This window comes from Lathyrus oleraceus, chromosome 3, assembly GCF_024323335.1.
Source record: "Lathyrus oleraceus cultivar Zhongwan6 chromosome 3, CAAS_Psat_ZW6_1.0, whole genome shotgun sequence".
Classification (NCBI taxonomy): domain Eukaryota; kingdom Viridiplantae; phylum Streptophyta; class Magnoliopsida; order Fabales; family Fabaceae; genus Lathyrus; species Lathyrus oleraceus.
The window spans coordinates 362,616,449-362,634,136 of record NC_066581.1 but is presented as its reverse complement, the minus strand read 5'-3'; positions in this window follow the sequence as shown (position 1 = coordinate 362,634,136).

Genomic DNA, 17,688 nt, shown 5'->3' with positions numbered 1-17,688 from the left:
ACTAGGTAAGAATATTAAAACTCTTTGATCAGATCGAGGTGGTGAGTATTTAAGCCTAGAGTTTGATGACCATCTGAAAGAGTGTGGGATCATATCCCAACTTACTCCTCCTGGAACACCCCAATGGAATGGTGTATCTGAGAGAAGAAATCGAACCCTGTTAGACATGGTCCGATCCATGATGAGTCACGCCGATCTTCCAAACTCCTTTTGGGGACATTCACTATTGACAACAACTTACACACTTAACCGTGCTCCATCCAAAAAGGTCGAGAAGACACCATATGAGATATGGAGTGGTAAGAAACCACATATGTCTTACATGAAGATTTGGGGTTGCGAAGTTTATGTGAAACAACAAATTTCAACTAAGCTTGAGCCCGAATCTGACAAATGCTTATTTGTGGGGTATCCTAAAGAAACAAGAGGGTATTACTTCTACAATCCTTCTGAGGGCAAAGTGTTTGTCACTCGAACTGGAGTTTTCCTAGAAAAGGATTTTATTTCCAAAGGAATCAGTGGTAGGAAAGTAGAGCTTGAAGAAATTCAAGAATCACAAAGCATTGATACACCTATGGAGGAATTAGAGCAGGAAACACAAGTAGTTGTGGAAGAGCAATCTGCTCAAGTAGAACAAGACCAGCATAGGTCAGGTAGGATACGTCACCTACCTGAGAGATATGGATATCTCATAACTGATCAAGGTGATGCATTACTCATGGATCAAGATGAGCCTTTGACCTACCAAGAGGCCATAACTGGTCCCGAGTATGAGAAGTGGCTAGAAGCCATGAAATTTGAAATGGATTCCATGTACACAAACCAGGTTTGGACCTTGGTAGAGCCTTATGTAGGAGTTAACCCTATAGGATGCAAGTGGGTCTTTAAAACGAAGACTGACATGGATGGTAAGGTACATATCTATAAGGCAAGACTGGTTGCAAAAGGGTATAAACAAATTCATGGGGTTGACTATGATGAAACCTTTTCACTAGTTGCAATGCTTAAATCTGTTCGGATTTTACTTGCTATCGCTTCATATCATGATTATGAAATATGGCAGATGGATATCAAAACTGCTTTCCTTAATGGGAATATTCTTGAGGATGTGTACATGACACAGCCTGAAGGATTTGACATACCAGAAGAAGCCCAAAAGATATGTAAGTTACAAAGATCAATCTATGGATTGAAGCAAGCTTCCAGAAGCTGGAATCTTTGTTTTGATGAAATAGTAAAACAATATGGATTCATCAAGAACGAAGATGAGCCTTGTGTCTACAAGAAGGTTAGTGGGAGCATGATCGTTCTCCTGGTATTATATGTAGATGACATATTACTCATTGGAAACGATGTCCCTACCCTGCAACAAGTAAAGTCTTGGTTGGGGAAATGCTTTTCTATGAAGGACCTAGGTGAAACAGCCTATATATTAGGAATCAAAATCTATAGAGATAGATCACAAAAACTGCTTGGCCTAAGTCAGAGTACATACATAGACAAAGTGCTGAGACGCTTTAATATGCATGATTCCAAGAAAGGATTCATACCTATGCAACATGACCTGTGTCTATCAAAAACACAATCCCCTTCAACTAAGGAAGAAAGGGATCGCATGAATAAGATGTCATATGCATCTGCAATAGGATCTATCATGTATGCCATGTTATGTACTCGACCAGATGTCTCGTATGCTTTAAGTGCAACGAGTAGGCACCAATATGATCCTGGTGATGCTCATTGGGTAGATGTCAAGAATATCCTTAAGTATTTGAGAAGGACTAAAGACTCATTCTTGATATATGGAGGTCAGGAAGAGTTGGTTGTAATTGGATACACCGATGCTAACTTCCAGACAGATAAGAATGACTTTAGATCACAATCTGGTTATGTGTTTTGCTTAAACGGTGGCGCTGTGAGCTGGAAAAGTTCAAAACAAGATACAATTGCTGATTCTACAACCGAGGCCGAGTATACTACTGCCTCAAGTGCAGCAAAGGAAGCTGTTTGGATCAAAAAGTTCATTAGTGAACTTGGTATGGTTCCTAGCATTGTGGATCCCATTGGTCTCTATTGTGATAACAATGGTGCTATCGCACAAGCTAAGGAGCCTAGATCTCACCAACGATCCAAACACATACTTAGGTGTTATCATCTCATTCGAGAGATAATAGATAGAGGAGATGTGAAAATATGCAGAGTACCTACACTTGACAATATTGCCGACCCACTGACAAAGCCTCTTGCGCAACAGAAGCATGATGGCCATACTAGATCTGTGGGCATTAGGGGTATGCCTGATTGGCTCTAGTGCTAGTGGGAGATTGTTGGTGTAAGCCCTATAGGCCAATACTTTTGGTACTTGTATCGAATTATTTATTAATAATAAAAGGCTTTTTCTTTATTACGTTTGTTTAATAAAGTCCCTAGAATAGCTAGTCGGTTTAATGTATCAAGTATGACTTAATAATGAGATCACATTAAACATAAGGACACTATTCTTAAAGTATCCGTAGTCGAGCTTTATTGTGAAGTGGGACAACATTAAAGCATTAAGACTATTATGTATATAGACCGATGATCACATCTCATGGATCATAGATACGAAGTTATCAAGTCTTAAACATAGGTATGAATATTAAGAGTAATATTTATACTGGATTGACCCGCTATGAGAATACTATATAGATTGTTATGCAAAGTGTCATAAGTTATTCTCATGGTGATAATGGTGTATACCACCCTTCGACCTGAAACCACTATGGACCCTAGATGTAGAGTCGAGTGCTTTATTGCTGATCAAACATTGTCCGTAACTGGATGACCATAAAGACAGTTGATGGATACTCCACGAAGCATGCTAAGGGACATGAGTGACCTAGATGGAATTTTCCCATCCTATGTAACAGGATAAATGTGTGTGGGCCTAATATTGAACTGGACAAGGATGACACGGTCTATGCCTTATGTTCAATATAGACATAAGGGCAAAAGGGTAATTGTACACATAAGTACTATCACAAAAGGATTTGTCAGATCACATGACATTTTCGTGTCTTGGGTAGCAGTGATGTGTTGCTAGATACCCCTCACTGTTTATTATCTTAAATGCATGATTTAATATAATTGCCAATGCCGCGAAAACCTACAGGGTTGCACACAAAGGACGGATTGATGAGAGATAGAGTAACTAAGGAACACTGTAAGGTACGGTGCACTTAAGTGAATTGTAGAACATCGTAAGGTACGGTGCACTTAAGTGAATTGTAGAACATCGTAAGGTACAGTGTACTTAAGTAGAATATGAAATATGGTAAGGTACCACGTGCTTAAGTGATTTTGGCATATTATAAGATATGGGCCACACACACTTAAGTGAGCTTTTTAGCTTGAAGCCCACACAAGTGGTTCTATAAATAGAACCCTTGTGCAGAAGTATTTAGTGCAGTTGCAATTTCGTTTCTCTCTCTCTCTCTCTCTCTCTCTCACACACACACACACACACACACACACACACACACTCATAGCCTTCATTCATAGCATCTAGCACTAAGATTGAAGGAATCCGTTCATGTGGACTGAGTAGAGGCATTGTCGTCATTCAACATTCGTGATCGCTCCGTAGATCTGCATCAAAGGTTTCAATCGTCACAAGAGGTAACGATTCTATCACTGATCATGCCCATTCGTAAGGATCACTAAAGGAGAAAATTTTAATTTCCGCTGCGTTTTGGATCGCACTTATCCATCAAAGAGAAGCTCCCAACTAATTGGAGAGGGAGTAGAAAACAAACAAAAGAAAATCTCGCCAGAATCCGTAACCGAATCGTAACATAAAATGCCAGAACTATAACTGCAAGCCACTGGTTGAATCCGGTAGCTTCAATATTCGACGTCTATAACAGAAGAAAAACAAGGCTTCTAGCAAAAAGAGAATGATAATAGAAGCTACCAGAAGAACTTCAGAGTTAATATTATAACCAATCCCTTCATGATTTCAGTTAAACATTTAACCCTGCCCTAACAGAACTAACCGAAGTTCCCGATTCAGTTACATCTATATCTCCTTATATATTCATCAACCATCACAATTCTGGGGATGGGGGTTTTTTCAGGACCACTCTTCCTCTCAAGCTCTCTCTGAGATTCTACTCTCACCATATCAACAACAACGATTGAAGCATCACACCAGAAGAAGAGGTGAAGTTGCAGAAGTTCGCACATGGAAGAAGAAGGAGAAAACCAGGGTGCCGAACAAAGAAGGGAAGGATTCATTACCTGAAATTCACCGAGGAGCCACCGTGCCGAACCTCCGATCTGGTAAAACTTCTCCTTTTCCGTCAAACATCCGATGCATCTTCTTGTTCCAATTTAGAGTCATCTTTTCTGTTTTATGTGCGCACGAGAAATTTGTCGCAACGCGAAAAACAACCGGCGAAAAAAACACATGTTTACAGAGCCGCCACCTACGCTATTCATCCTATGACAGAAAGGAAGCGCAAGACTAACCTAAGAAATGGGAAAGGAATGGTCTTACGACCAGAGATTATAAGGTACGAGAGTCGGTTACGCAAGAGGAAGGTATTAGCACCCCTCACGTCTGTCGTACTCGACGGGATCCACGCTCAAAAGAATAGGAAAAGGTTGCCAAATAACTGCTCAAAGAGAATGCACACACACTGGAATAAAAAACAGGTGAAAGAAGATGGAGGAAGGGGACTCGGCAGGATGTCGCATCCTAGGCCTACGTAGTTTGTCAGAAACAAACATCAGAGTCAACGTAGTTCGGGAAAATGGGAAACATGCTCGCTAGGACATCGCATCCTATGCCTACGTATCTTCTCTATCCAGAGGAAGAATTAGAGCACTCGTAGCTCGGCTAACGCACGCCGAAACAAACACCGAAAGGAGACACTGAGACGTCAAAAGAAACACTCAACAGGAAACATAATGCCAATCCATGGACTTATATCCGACTCCAAACAAACAACACACACAAGGAAACAAAATGCCAATACATGGACTTATATCCAACTCCAAACAAGTTACACACACAAAAGGAAACAGAATGCCAATACATGGACTTATATCCAACTCCAAACAAGCACACGCTAACCAGCGAACGCCAAAGCAAAAGGTTATCAGATCAACAAGCTAATAGGGAGTCTAGAACTCGAGCCTAATAGTTGTCACCCAAAACACACACAAAAAAGAAAAAGGTTGAAAAAGAAAAAGGGTGCCCGGAGAGATCTCGCACGATCTCCTGCCTACGTATCTCATCTGGTATGAGAATCAGGGCGACGTAGTTCCCCTTAACAGGGGAGAAACTCTCTCCTAACCAGAGACCAGGGAAACAACAGACTAAAAGGGAGACTAACTCGAGCCTAATAGTTGTCATGCAATCCACAATCCCTAAGTTAAGGTCTCTAATCATGCACCTAACTCACACAGGAAGCAAGTCAGTTCAAACAGCAAATAAACACCAATCACAAATGATCAAGCATCACACTCTATATACAAACAAGAGGCTCAGACAAATGGTTGGGCTTTAGTCAAGAGAGGTCATATCAACCTCGACAAACAAGCAAAAATTGTACAAGGTTTGCTGAAGCTCTTAACCACTAACATTGAGAGTTAGGGTGAAGCTGATCAAATATGGGAATGAGGATTAGACCTCATGCTCTTAACCCTAACCTGGGTGAGCTCAAATCAAAGAAAGTGTGGGGATCCAGAAAGAGGGACCCTATTCCACTTGACTGACTCTATACAGAGATCTTGGGTACATTGTTCAAGAGCATCAGCACGTAGTGCGAGCATAATGAACGACTCACTGAATAACAGGGGATTGATTGCTAATCCCTTCTATCTGTCAATTGCCTCATTTGGAGGTCTTATCAAGTAACATGCCTCACTTGGAGGTCTTTGGCACAAATGTAAACAACCACAAACATTGCCTCTTAAGGAGGACTTCAGCCAAATGCCTGCCAAAAAAGTGACAGGACTTCCAGACTACATGGAGTGAGAAGGCTAAACAACCTCAGTGGTGTATCAACCACACTCCAAATCAAAGCTCAAGCTAGCTAGCAAGCGACTAATGTACTTGTACAAAAGCTAACCAGTTAGCATCTCAGACAACCAATCAGAAAACACACAGTGGAACCAATGCAACTGTACACAATTCAAGTTACAAATGCAAGCACTCAAGTGAGCTCATCACATCCATTGACCTACAAGACAACAAGAGTTAGTGATCAAAGCAATTGCATCTCAAATAATGAGACCACGCCAAACATTAGTGCTAAGTGCTCAATACCTGAAATACAAAACACAATCGGTGAGTACAAACCACTAGTACAAAGACTAGGGTCAAAGGAAAATCAAAAGACCAAAACAGAAGTCAATATTTTACACAAAGCATATTCAATCAATCCACAAGATGTCCTCAAAAGGACAAAAGCCAATTCATAAGGCAAAGCCCTCAAATGATCAAGGTAAAGCAAGGACAAGCAAAGTGCACACAATTGGACAATCAAATGAGAAAATCCAAATTAAAACAGAAAAGCATCCAATGATCATGAAACTTTTTATACAAGCTTATCATGTTAAGAATGAACATCATGCAAAAAATCAGGTCCATAAGAGTTCAAATGATATGTAAATGAAAATGCACAAATGCAACATCAAATATGTGACACAAATTATCACACTACATGCTCATGTGTCCAAAACAGTGGTATCAAATGATAAAAATGCCAAAACAAAGCCAGAAAATCAAATCATATGTTAAGATCAATCATTTCAAATTTCAAGCCAATTGGATTAAACATGAGCATTTCACAAGCAAATGAATGAAGCATATCAAAATGATACAAGGCTCAATCAAAAATTCTCAATTAAAAATCCAGCATCAAACAATTCATGTAATTAATGCTAAAATATACTAGACATTAAAACAAACATGTGAAAAAAAACTGGGATCAATTTGGATTAACCTACTATTATTTATGATTTTTTCAAAGTTGAATGAAATAATATGGATTAATAGGAAAATGAGAGGGAAAATGATAATTCAAAAGAAATCAGCATATGCATAGCCAAGGATTCGAACACATGCACCAGGGGTCAACCTGAACGCTCAAAATTAAATTTCAGAAATCTGCATGGCATGGAATCGAACTGAGGTATGGACGGGTAAAATAAGTGCTCACTAAAAATCAAAACATGCCACAGCCTGGAATCGAACGCACACGCTGGAAGTTAACAAGCGCTTGAAACGCAGCGTTTTGATCAAACCCTAGGTCCAAGTTGCAGGCGGCGGAGGACGGTGGTTTCCACCGTCTTCTCCAGCCGTCTCCGGCGGAGCTCCGCCACGAAAATTTGCAGAATTCAACAAACCATACATCATTGGAAAGGTCTTTCAGTGTAGATCACGAATATCACATTATCTAAGCCTAATTCCTCCTATATTCTCTGGATCGAAGCAAAGAAGTTTCATGAACCAAACTTTAAATCATCATATCTTCTTCATTTCTTATCCATTTTAAATTCTAAAACTATCAGCATCATCCGCAGTGCAAGATCTACCTAATCATGTACATGAAACATCAAAAGGTGAGGACGAAAATTTCACCTACTTGGAATGGCAGTGCTTCAAATCGTGTCTTTCAAGCTTCCAAATGATCCATATCTGCTCCAATATGATTGATTAGAAGCGTTGAGCACAAATCCTCACTTGAAACCAACCAGATCCAGCTTAATTTGAAGCTTCCATGGACATGTTCATGCATTCAATCTTCTTGAAAACCAGCTCAATTGCCACGAATAATGGATGAATCTTGCTTAAAATTCCATGAGGATGATGAATCTACAACAATCTTGAAGAATTGTGTGAAGAAATTTGAAATTCAAGGAGAGAGAGTTTTGGAGGGAAAGATGAATTTGAGATCTAGAATTGTTGTTATGAGCAAATTCTGTTAGGGTTTGCTATTTATATGATGTTCTAATCACCCTGAAATCAAAATTAGGCTTGTGCTAATCATGATTAGTGAAAATTGAAATGTCTTGCCAAAAATGAATAATGGACTTGCATGGCCATGTCCCACGTGAGAATCTCATGCAATGGCTTCAAATTCACTTAAAATCAGCCAATGAACACAATGCAAGTGGTATTTTACTAGTATGATCAACCAAATTTGAATTCTTGAATTTCCCTCCACAATGCATATGAATGAACAAGTTATCACATGAGCTTTTTCCATGCAAGGCAATGGTTGATTTGGAAAGTATTGGTCACAAGGAGCATTTTGCAAAAAGAGTGGACTAATTTGGAGTTTTGAATCAAAAGTTATGCCATGTTGAACTTCCATGTACACTTTGTGATCATTTGGCCATAACTTCTCAACCATTCATCAGATGGTCATGATATAGGACTTTTTGAAAATAGGAGAGAAAGATCTTCAACTTTCATGTTCACCAAAAATCCATTTGAAGCTTCTTTGATGTTGAAAAGTCAAGTTGAATGAGGACCAAAAACTTGCCATTTTTGGAAACTTTCAATTACAGGTCACTTTCCATTTTTGGAAACTTTTGCCCTGACTTCAAAATCTTCAAGATAGATGTTTGAAATGACAAATGGACCTCTTTTGAACATGAATGAGGGGATGAAACTCATTTTCCCACCTCATAGCCCTCAGTTGACTGCACAGTTGACTTTTTGGTCCACAGATGACCTAGACATGCCCTGATCAGCTTGAGCCTCTACCACTTGAGGAAATGGCTCAGAAATGAACCCCTAGCTCATGTAAGCTCCTTATGATACTCATGTGATCCTCATCTCAAAAAATGCCTCATCTCCTTGAGAAACCCTGGCTGGAAAACTGCCATTGATTAGGGTTGACCAGAGGTCAAAACCCTAATCCAAAGGAAATGGATAATGAATCATGAAACCCTGGATGATGATAGAACCATGATGATAGTAATATATCAGTGCAAACAAGATAATGCTCAACCTCCTTGAAGAATCAGGAAACCCTAATTGAAGTCCAAACCCTCAGATGGTTGATGATCAATTTAAAGAAACCCTCAAGCTTAAATCATGTAACTTCCAATCTTCTGAAAAGACTTTGGAGGATGATCTTCTTATTTTCAGATGATATGCAAAAATGCAATGCCTAATGTCCTAGAATGAAATGCAATATGCTAAACTAGTCCCAAGAAGAGGAGGGCAAATTTTGAGGTGTTACACAATTCAAGTTGAGTAAGATGAGGTTGACGCCACGATTCTTGATGTCCTTTTGCCTCGAATGCGTTCTTGATGCAACAATAATGAGACACAGTGAAGTTGTTGATTCAGTGAAACATGGTTTTTGATTGTGGTCGCATTGCCGTGAGTCAGGCTTATCCATGTTCGAGCCAAGAATCTGAATGTTATCTAGAAAGTTGTAGTGTAGGATGAGCACATCGCCGCATTTGTTCATCAAATAAGTGTTTCACATGGCCGCCTCACCTTCCATATGTAGGTTAGTATGGAACGGGTCGTATTGGGTTGCATGCCTTAAGCCCAAAATGAGTATTTCTTTTTTATTGTTGTTTCTGTTTGCACCCCCTAATCGTTGATAACATCCTCTCCTGTTTGAGGGATATAGTTCCTAGGTTTGGGCCTTGGTGTACTCAGGCCTGCCCTCGATGGCAGCGACCTCAGAGTCCAGATCCGCACCCTTTTTTTTTCTTTTGGGCCCAGTTCTGGAATGGGCTTGTCTTTTGTTCTAGGATTTTTTGTTATTAATCAATATTTTAGATTAGGGATTAAGTTTTATTAGTAATTAGGATGAAAAATCTTGTTTGGTTAGGTTTATTAGGTTAAAGTTAGATTAATGGGATTAAGTTTTGATGTTTTGATTGGAAATTTAGAAATATAATTTGGTTAACTAATTAGATTTAAATTTTAGAATCAATTATCTTGATTAGGGTTATTAGAAAAGTTTTAGACTAGATTAGTTTTATTAGAAATACTTATTTGATTAGTTCAATTAGATTTAGAGAATTAGGAATTAGTTTGATAATTAGATCCTTTAGAACTTTAGAATTTTAGGATAAATTAGAAAGTTGATTTTAGTTGATTAATTCAATATCATATTTTTGACGCCACGATTCTTGATGTCCTTTTGCCTCGAATGCGTTCTTGATGCAACAATAATGAGACACAGTGAAGTTGTTGATTCAGTGAAACATGGTTTTTGATTGTGGACGCATTGCCGTGAGTCAGGCTTATCCATGTTCGAGCCAAGAATCCAAATGTTATCTAGAAAGTTGTAGTGTAGGATGAGCGCATCGCCGCATTTGTTCATCGGATACGTGTTTCACATGGCCGCCTCACCTTCCATATGTAGGTTAGTATGGAACGGGTTGTATTGGGTTGCATGCCTTAAGCCCAAAACGAGTATTTCTTTTTTATTGTTGTTTTTGTTCGCACCCCCTAATCGTTGATAACATCCTCTCCTATTTGAGGGATAGAGTTCCTAGGTTTGGGCCTTGGTGTACTCAGGCCTGCCCTCGATGGCAGCGACCTCAGAGTCCAGATCCGCACCCTTTTTTTTTCTTTTGGGCCTGGTTTTGGAATGGGCTTATCTTTTGTTCTAGGATTTTTGGTTATTAATCAATATTTTAGATTAGGGATTAAGTTTTTTTAGTAATTAGGATGAAAAATCTTGTTTGGTTAAGTTTATTAGGTTAAAGTTAGATCAATGGGATTAAGTTTTGATGTTTTGATTGGAAATTTAGAAATATAATTTGGTTAACTAATTAGATTTAAATTTTAGAATCAATTATCTTGATTAGGGTTATTAGAATTTTTTTAGACTAGATTAGTTTTATTAGAAATACTTATTTGATTAGTTCAATTAGATTTAGAGAATTAGGAATTAATTTGATAATTAGATCCTTTAGAACTTTAGAATTTTAGGATAGATTAGAAAGTTGATTTTAGTTGATTAATTCAATATCATATTTTTGTGAAATGAACATTTTACCCCTTAAGGGTTTATTTTAGTATTTTGACCATATAGTTGCATGATCCCCTAGGATTAATTCTGACATAGAATTTTAATCAAGTTTTTGACTAACCATTGCACGTTCCCCTTAAAAATAGTTTGTGAATTTAATTCTAACCATTAGGTTAGGATTAATCATTAAATTTCAAATTGGTTCAAACCCTCTGATTCAAATTTATCAAAAGAAAATTTGATTAATTAAATCATTTGATCTTGTATAACCCCATAATCCATTCAAGTGATCAAAATTCACTTGATCACATGATAAGATTAATTCTAACATTGCGGAGCTCGAAGCCTTAAGTTAAATTCTCGATCAAGGCATCCTTAGTCATACTAAGCAGTGGAGTATACGAGAATAAATCAAAGGTCAACACTTGGTAAACACGATTCAAATTGTATGATACGAGCCTTAAGTAATAAGGAATGATGAGACAGAGTTTCTCATATCCTTGTCTAGAGCGACTTTGCGTATGGGGCGTAGGCCCTAGTTATTCAAAGTGTTCGCCTTTATTCATAGACTTTAGTGCAATACGAATCAGTAAACTACCAATTCTTCTTCATACAAAACAACACCAAAACAAGGAGCAACAATGAAGACTCTTCTCCAACAAATTGAAAGTTAGGATGAGGATTACATGTCATGAGCCTTAATTAGTAAAAAAAGAATGAGTCTGGAGCTTTCTTACCCTCATTATGGATATCTTTGGGTGTGGGACGTTTGGCCCGTTGCTCATCGTATCCACCTTTACTCATAGACTTTAGTGTGGTTCTTATCAAGTAACTATCAAGTCTCTTCCACATTCAATCAATCATCTTCTTTTGCCTCAGTAATCATCTTGTTTTCATCCCTAGTAGGTTGAACTACGAGAGCTCTTATTTCCGTATTGCACTATAAGGATACATAGACAGGAGAACCCAAATTCTTCGTGAGCTACCCTATTTATTAATCCATCATTCTTCACTCATTCAATCAATACCATCTTTTTGAGATCAAATATACTTCTCCTTGGACTCCTTGTACATCCTTTTAGGATGATATAGAGGCAGTCCACCTCATGAATCAAGAGTTGTTTGGATCTTCCCCAAACATTTAATTCATTCTTTTTTGGCTAAGATGTCAGTTTGCTCTTTGATTCAAAGTTTATCTCCTTCATGGATCCAAGATACCATTCTTCTTTGATCTCGAACTGTTTGTTCCCCATCCAGTGATATATTATTCCTTGTACACAACAATAATTTCCTTTGGACCCCGCATATACCCTTTCAGAACGATATAGTGGCAGTCCACCTTGTGAATCAAGAGTTGTTTGGATCATCCCCAGATATTTAATTCACCTTGTTTTTGGTTATACCATATAGTGGCAGCCCGACTAGTCCACATATCGGTTAACACCGGTTTTACTCTTTGGTTCCAAGTTCTTTCCATTTGTGGGATCCCCTGATAGCATTTTGTTGGTGCAAGCTATACTTTTCATCACTTTCAGTCTCTCTCCCTTGTTTTTGTGGTTCCACGAACTACGATTGCTCTGACTTTCTCATTGCATAGTGAGAATACGTAGGCACGAGGATGCGAATCCTTGGCGAGCATATTCCTAACTATTCCTCCTTCCGCCTTAAAACACCACTCATATCTTTCATGATCCATGATCTACCTTCAATCATTAAACCGTTCACCCTAGTGACACACTATTTCTTTGAAATCAGATACAATTTTTAGGACGATATAGAGGCAGTCTGCATTTGTACCTAGAGTTGTTTGGATCGTCCCCATACATTTAATTCCTTCTTTTTTGGCTAAGACTCAGTTTACCTTTATGGTACAAATCCCATTTCTCCTATGGATTCCAATATACCTTTACCTTCAGTTCCAAATCATACCTCTTCAGTCACTTGTTACCAAAAACTTCATTTCTATGACTTTGGTCACTTCATTCCATTCATCTCCATGATACATTAGTCATTCTACCTTCATTCACTCCATGTGATATGCCATATTCTTTGAGCCAAATACATTATCCATTTGTGCTCCATATTGCGTCACTTTGTGAATCAAGAGTTGTTTGGATTGTCCCTAAACACTTAATTCACCTTGTTTTTTGCCTTACCCTATAGCGGCAGCCATACTAGCCCACGTATCGGTAAAATCCATCTTTACTCTTGGGTTCATGTTTTTACCCTTTTTGGAGTTTAAATCATAATCCTTTAATATAGACCATACTTTGATCACAATTCTTTTCACCTCACACCACTAGTTCTTTGAACTACGGAGCTATGAATTTCTCATTGCACTATGAGGATTCGTAGGCATGAGGGCCCCAATCCTCACTGAGCACTTTATCTATTTCTTTTCCTTTTCTCATTCTTTTGTGAGTAATCTTTAGATATAACACCTATTCGAGCGAGAATAATCAAAGTGGTTCCTATAGAGTACCATGGATGTTTGGGGTGCTAATACATTCCCCTTGCATAACCGACTTTCTTACCCAGCATATCTCTTTCCCCCAGGTTTTATCGATGTTTTCCCTTTCCTTCAGGAACATATAAAGTTCGATGGCGACTCTGTCGTACGTTCAAGTGTGTGATGCGTTCGGGTATATTTTCGCTAGCTTCACAAGGGAATCACCTTAGGTGACGCGTTTTGCAAATATAACACTACACACATCAATGATGAAGTTGATCAAGGAGTTTGAACATATAAATTCAAGTGAAGATTTGAGACAAGTGAACATAAATAAGGTGGTTGTTGCAATTAATACTATACTACTTTAAATTGCTCAGATTTTCATCTCACTTCATATAAAAAAACCTTCTTGTATCATCATGCATGATCAGACATGAAGCCTTTCCTTTAAAATACATTTTAAGTGTTGAAATCAATGTGGTATTCGACTACCAAGATGTGGTATTCGAATACCAAGAATAAAAGTTGCAAAAATTGAGTTCTGGAAAAGTGGTAATTAACTACCATAAGGTGGTATTTGAATATCAGTGTTAAAAAGATAACTTTTCAATTGTAAGAATATGTGTAACTCATTGCAATGCTTCATGATTCAATTATAAACTCATATTCATTTCAAATGGATTTGTTCCTAATTCTTGTCACAAGTGTTTGTACACAAAGATGTGTGAAAACATTGTGATATTCTTTTGTCTCTATGTCGATTACGTGTTGATCATTAGAAACAAGATGAATGGAATCTTAGAAACAAAGAGGTTTCTAACTTCCACATCCAAGATGAAAGATCTTTGACTATTTGATACTCCTTTTGGGGTCAAATTAAAGCGAAGCAATTGGGGTTATAAACTTAGTCAAACACACTATCTTGATAAAGTATTTGATAAGTTCAAACACTTGCGTTTCAAGGAAATGAGTACTCCACTTGATCCTAGTGTCAAACTTTAAAAAAATGGAAGAGTTATGGCTCAATTAGAATATGCAAGTGAAATTGGTTTTCTAATGTATTTTATGTAATGTACAATACCTGACATATCATTTGTAATTAGTAAAATGAGTAGATTTGTTATCAATCCAAATGGTGAGCATTGGAGGGCCATCACAAAGAATTTTCGTTATCTTTTGAAAAACAACAACTTTGGCCTCCATTATGGTATGTTTCCTACCATATTAGAAGGATATACTCATACAAGTTGGATATCGAGTATCAGAGATTATAAATCTATAACTAGGTGAATATCTACACTAGTTAGGGGTGCAATTTTTGGGAAGAGCAAGAAACAAACATGTATCACTCTCTCGACCATGAAATCATAGTTTGTGGATCTCGCTTCTATTGATCGAGAAGTTGAATGGTTGAGGTACCTTCAATTGGAAGTTCAACTGGCTAAAGACAATGTTTCAAAGTTATTGATGCATTGTGATAGTCAAGACACTTTAACTAGAGCATACAACAAAGTGCATAATGGAAAATATAGGCACACATGTCTTAGACATTCTTTTGTGATAAAATTCATTTAGGATGGAATATTCCACTAACATATATACAATCAAGCTATAATTTAGTTGATCCATTTACTAAGCCACTGGCCAAAGATTTAGTAAAGACTACCTCGAGAGGTATGAGATTGCAACTCCTTGAATAAGAGTTCCAACTACAGTGGCAACCCAATCTAACATTAACATAACATTAACCCCAAAATTTAATGGGTAACAACAAGTTGTTAATTTGAATGTTTGTGCAACATCATGTAATAATATTGACTATTGCATTTGGAGGGCTAATTTTTCAAACTCTTAATAAAGTTAAATGTCAAAAATATGTATCTCAAGTAAAGTAGATACAATATGAACTTCACATATGTGAATTTCGAGATGGTGTCGTCTCAAAGTGAGAACTAGAGTTTCTCTCATGATAAATTCAGGAAACAGGAAAATACACAACCATAAATAGTATTAGACGAGAGATGTAGGCGAATAACCATTAAAGAGTGTGTGAAGGTAACACCGTTATAATCACAAGGGATAACATGTTCAAAGCTTTGCTATCTAAAATTCTGATTAGACTTTGTGTTATCTCTACTAAAGTTAAGTTCAAGTTGAAAGATACTTAACTGTATTAACATTCTTTGTTTTCTTTTTTAGAATTGGTCTTATCATTATTAGAATAAGTCATGGATTATTGTAATTAATAACAACAATTAATGAACATAGGTATGTTCCAAAATAGCAAGAAAATATGAAAGTGAAGTTTGTTTTTATAATCAGAAATAGGCAACGCTTGTGAAATGTTGTAGTAGACAATTTGTTTTTTGAATTCGAAAATAGACAACGCTTTGTGAAGTGTTGCAGTAAACGGTTTGTTTTTTGAATTTATAAATAGGCAATGCATCGTGAAGTGTTGCACTAGGCAATCGAAATAGGAAATACTTGAGAAGTGTTGCAATATGCAAAAATTTGCAACATTTAGAAAAAATCACTGTTGAAATGGTTTGTTTCATCAAGGGTCGCAACCTTGTGAAACAACATTATTTGACCTATAAATTCATAATTCCGTAATTTAGAAAAACATAAGAAGAAATACATTCTCTTCACTACAAATTCCAGATTTCATCTTCCATACAATTTTTTCATCGATCTTATGCAAACTCGAAATTGATTGAATTATTTTGGATATTCCCGCGTATTGACTCTAAGACAATTTGAAAGGGCTTGAAATATTATTACAAAATTGATTTCGTTTCTCAATTCTAACTTCAATCCATTTAATTTATAATTAATTCTCAAACATAAATTATACTTTATTTTTTTTTTATAATTATACATAATTATCTTTGTTGATGGAATTCATTTTCCATTTCATAACCTACCCCAAAAAATTACACACCACATCCACAAAATTACACACCACATCCACACAAAATGATAAAAATCTCACTAGTCCAGTGATAACTAATGTCAATCTCTATTCGAAATAGAATTGATTATAAGATGCTCATGCTCAATATAGTTGGCATAACGTATACCATCAAACTTATAAGTTAAGATTTCTAATTTTTTGACTTGAGTTTTAGATTGATCATCGAGTTCATTTGTTAAAAGTGCTGCAATATATTGTCAATAAAATGTCACAATTGAATTAATGTCTACGTATAAATCTTTATTTGAATTTTCTGTATAATTGTTGCAATCTAACATTTTGTTTTATATAGTGGTTTATTTATTAGAATAATTCTTTATATATTTGAGTTCAAATTCGGATCACTATATTTCTTTCTCTCACATTTGTTTGTTTGAGATTGTATTGATCACTGGTGTTGAAAAAAACACAAGTCCTATATAGATTAAAGATAGACTATGAAAATAGTTTATAACAGTCACATTTCTCACCCTATAAATTGGGTTTTTATTGGCCAAGAAAGTTAAGTGATGAAAAAACTCCTGTAGCACGACTGATCCTTATTTAACGACAGCAATTAGAGAAAAAATCAAGTTGATTCCAACTGTTCCCACTATATAATGAGTGCCTGATTATTTAAATGTTAATTACTTTTGACTACTTTCTCATATTCTCTCATCTTCTATGAGCTTTCTTCGAGGCTTTTCTCAATGCCCTTTCAACTTAAAGCACGATTCATTGTATCAGACAACACAAACGAACCTAATATCTTTTTCTGCTACTGTTATCTATAGCTGTATACATCATTTGGATATGTTTAACTTTAATGATACATAATAAACTGACTCATTAAGGAGTGTTTAGAGAAAAACCAAACGTTTAGATACACTATTATAGGAATAATATTGATATGAATTTGATAAGGCATGGACGCGTGGATAATGATATATTTTAAAAATTAGTACTACCACATGTACTTTCGAGCATGTATTAAGAAATTTAATGTAGAAATGTAATTTTAAAACCAGTTTCAATATACAAATTAATTTTGATTGTTTAAGTGATATTTTTTTTTAGCTTCAATTTACAAAGTTTTATTTAATTAAGTAATCTCTAAATAATAACTAAATTTAATCAAATTATAATTATTTTGAGCCGGGCAAAAACCAAACTATGCAGCCAAATCTAGATAAAATATTTTAATGGTTGACGAACATGCGTACCACTATTGTAAAGTGACGCGTTGGAGCAACAACCTCCCAAAATCTACACAAAATCGTCTA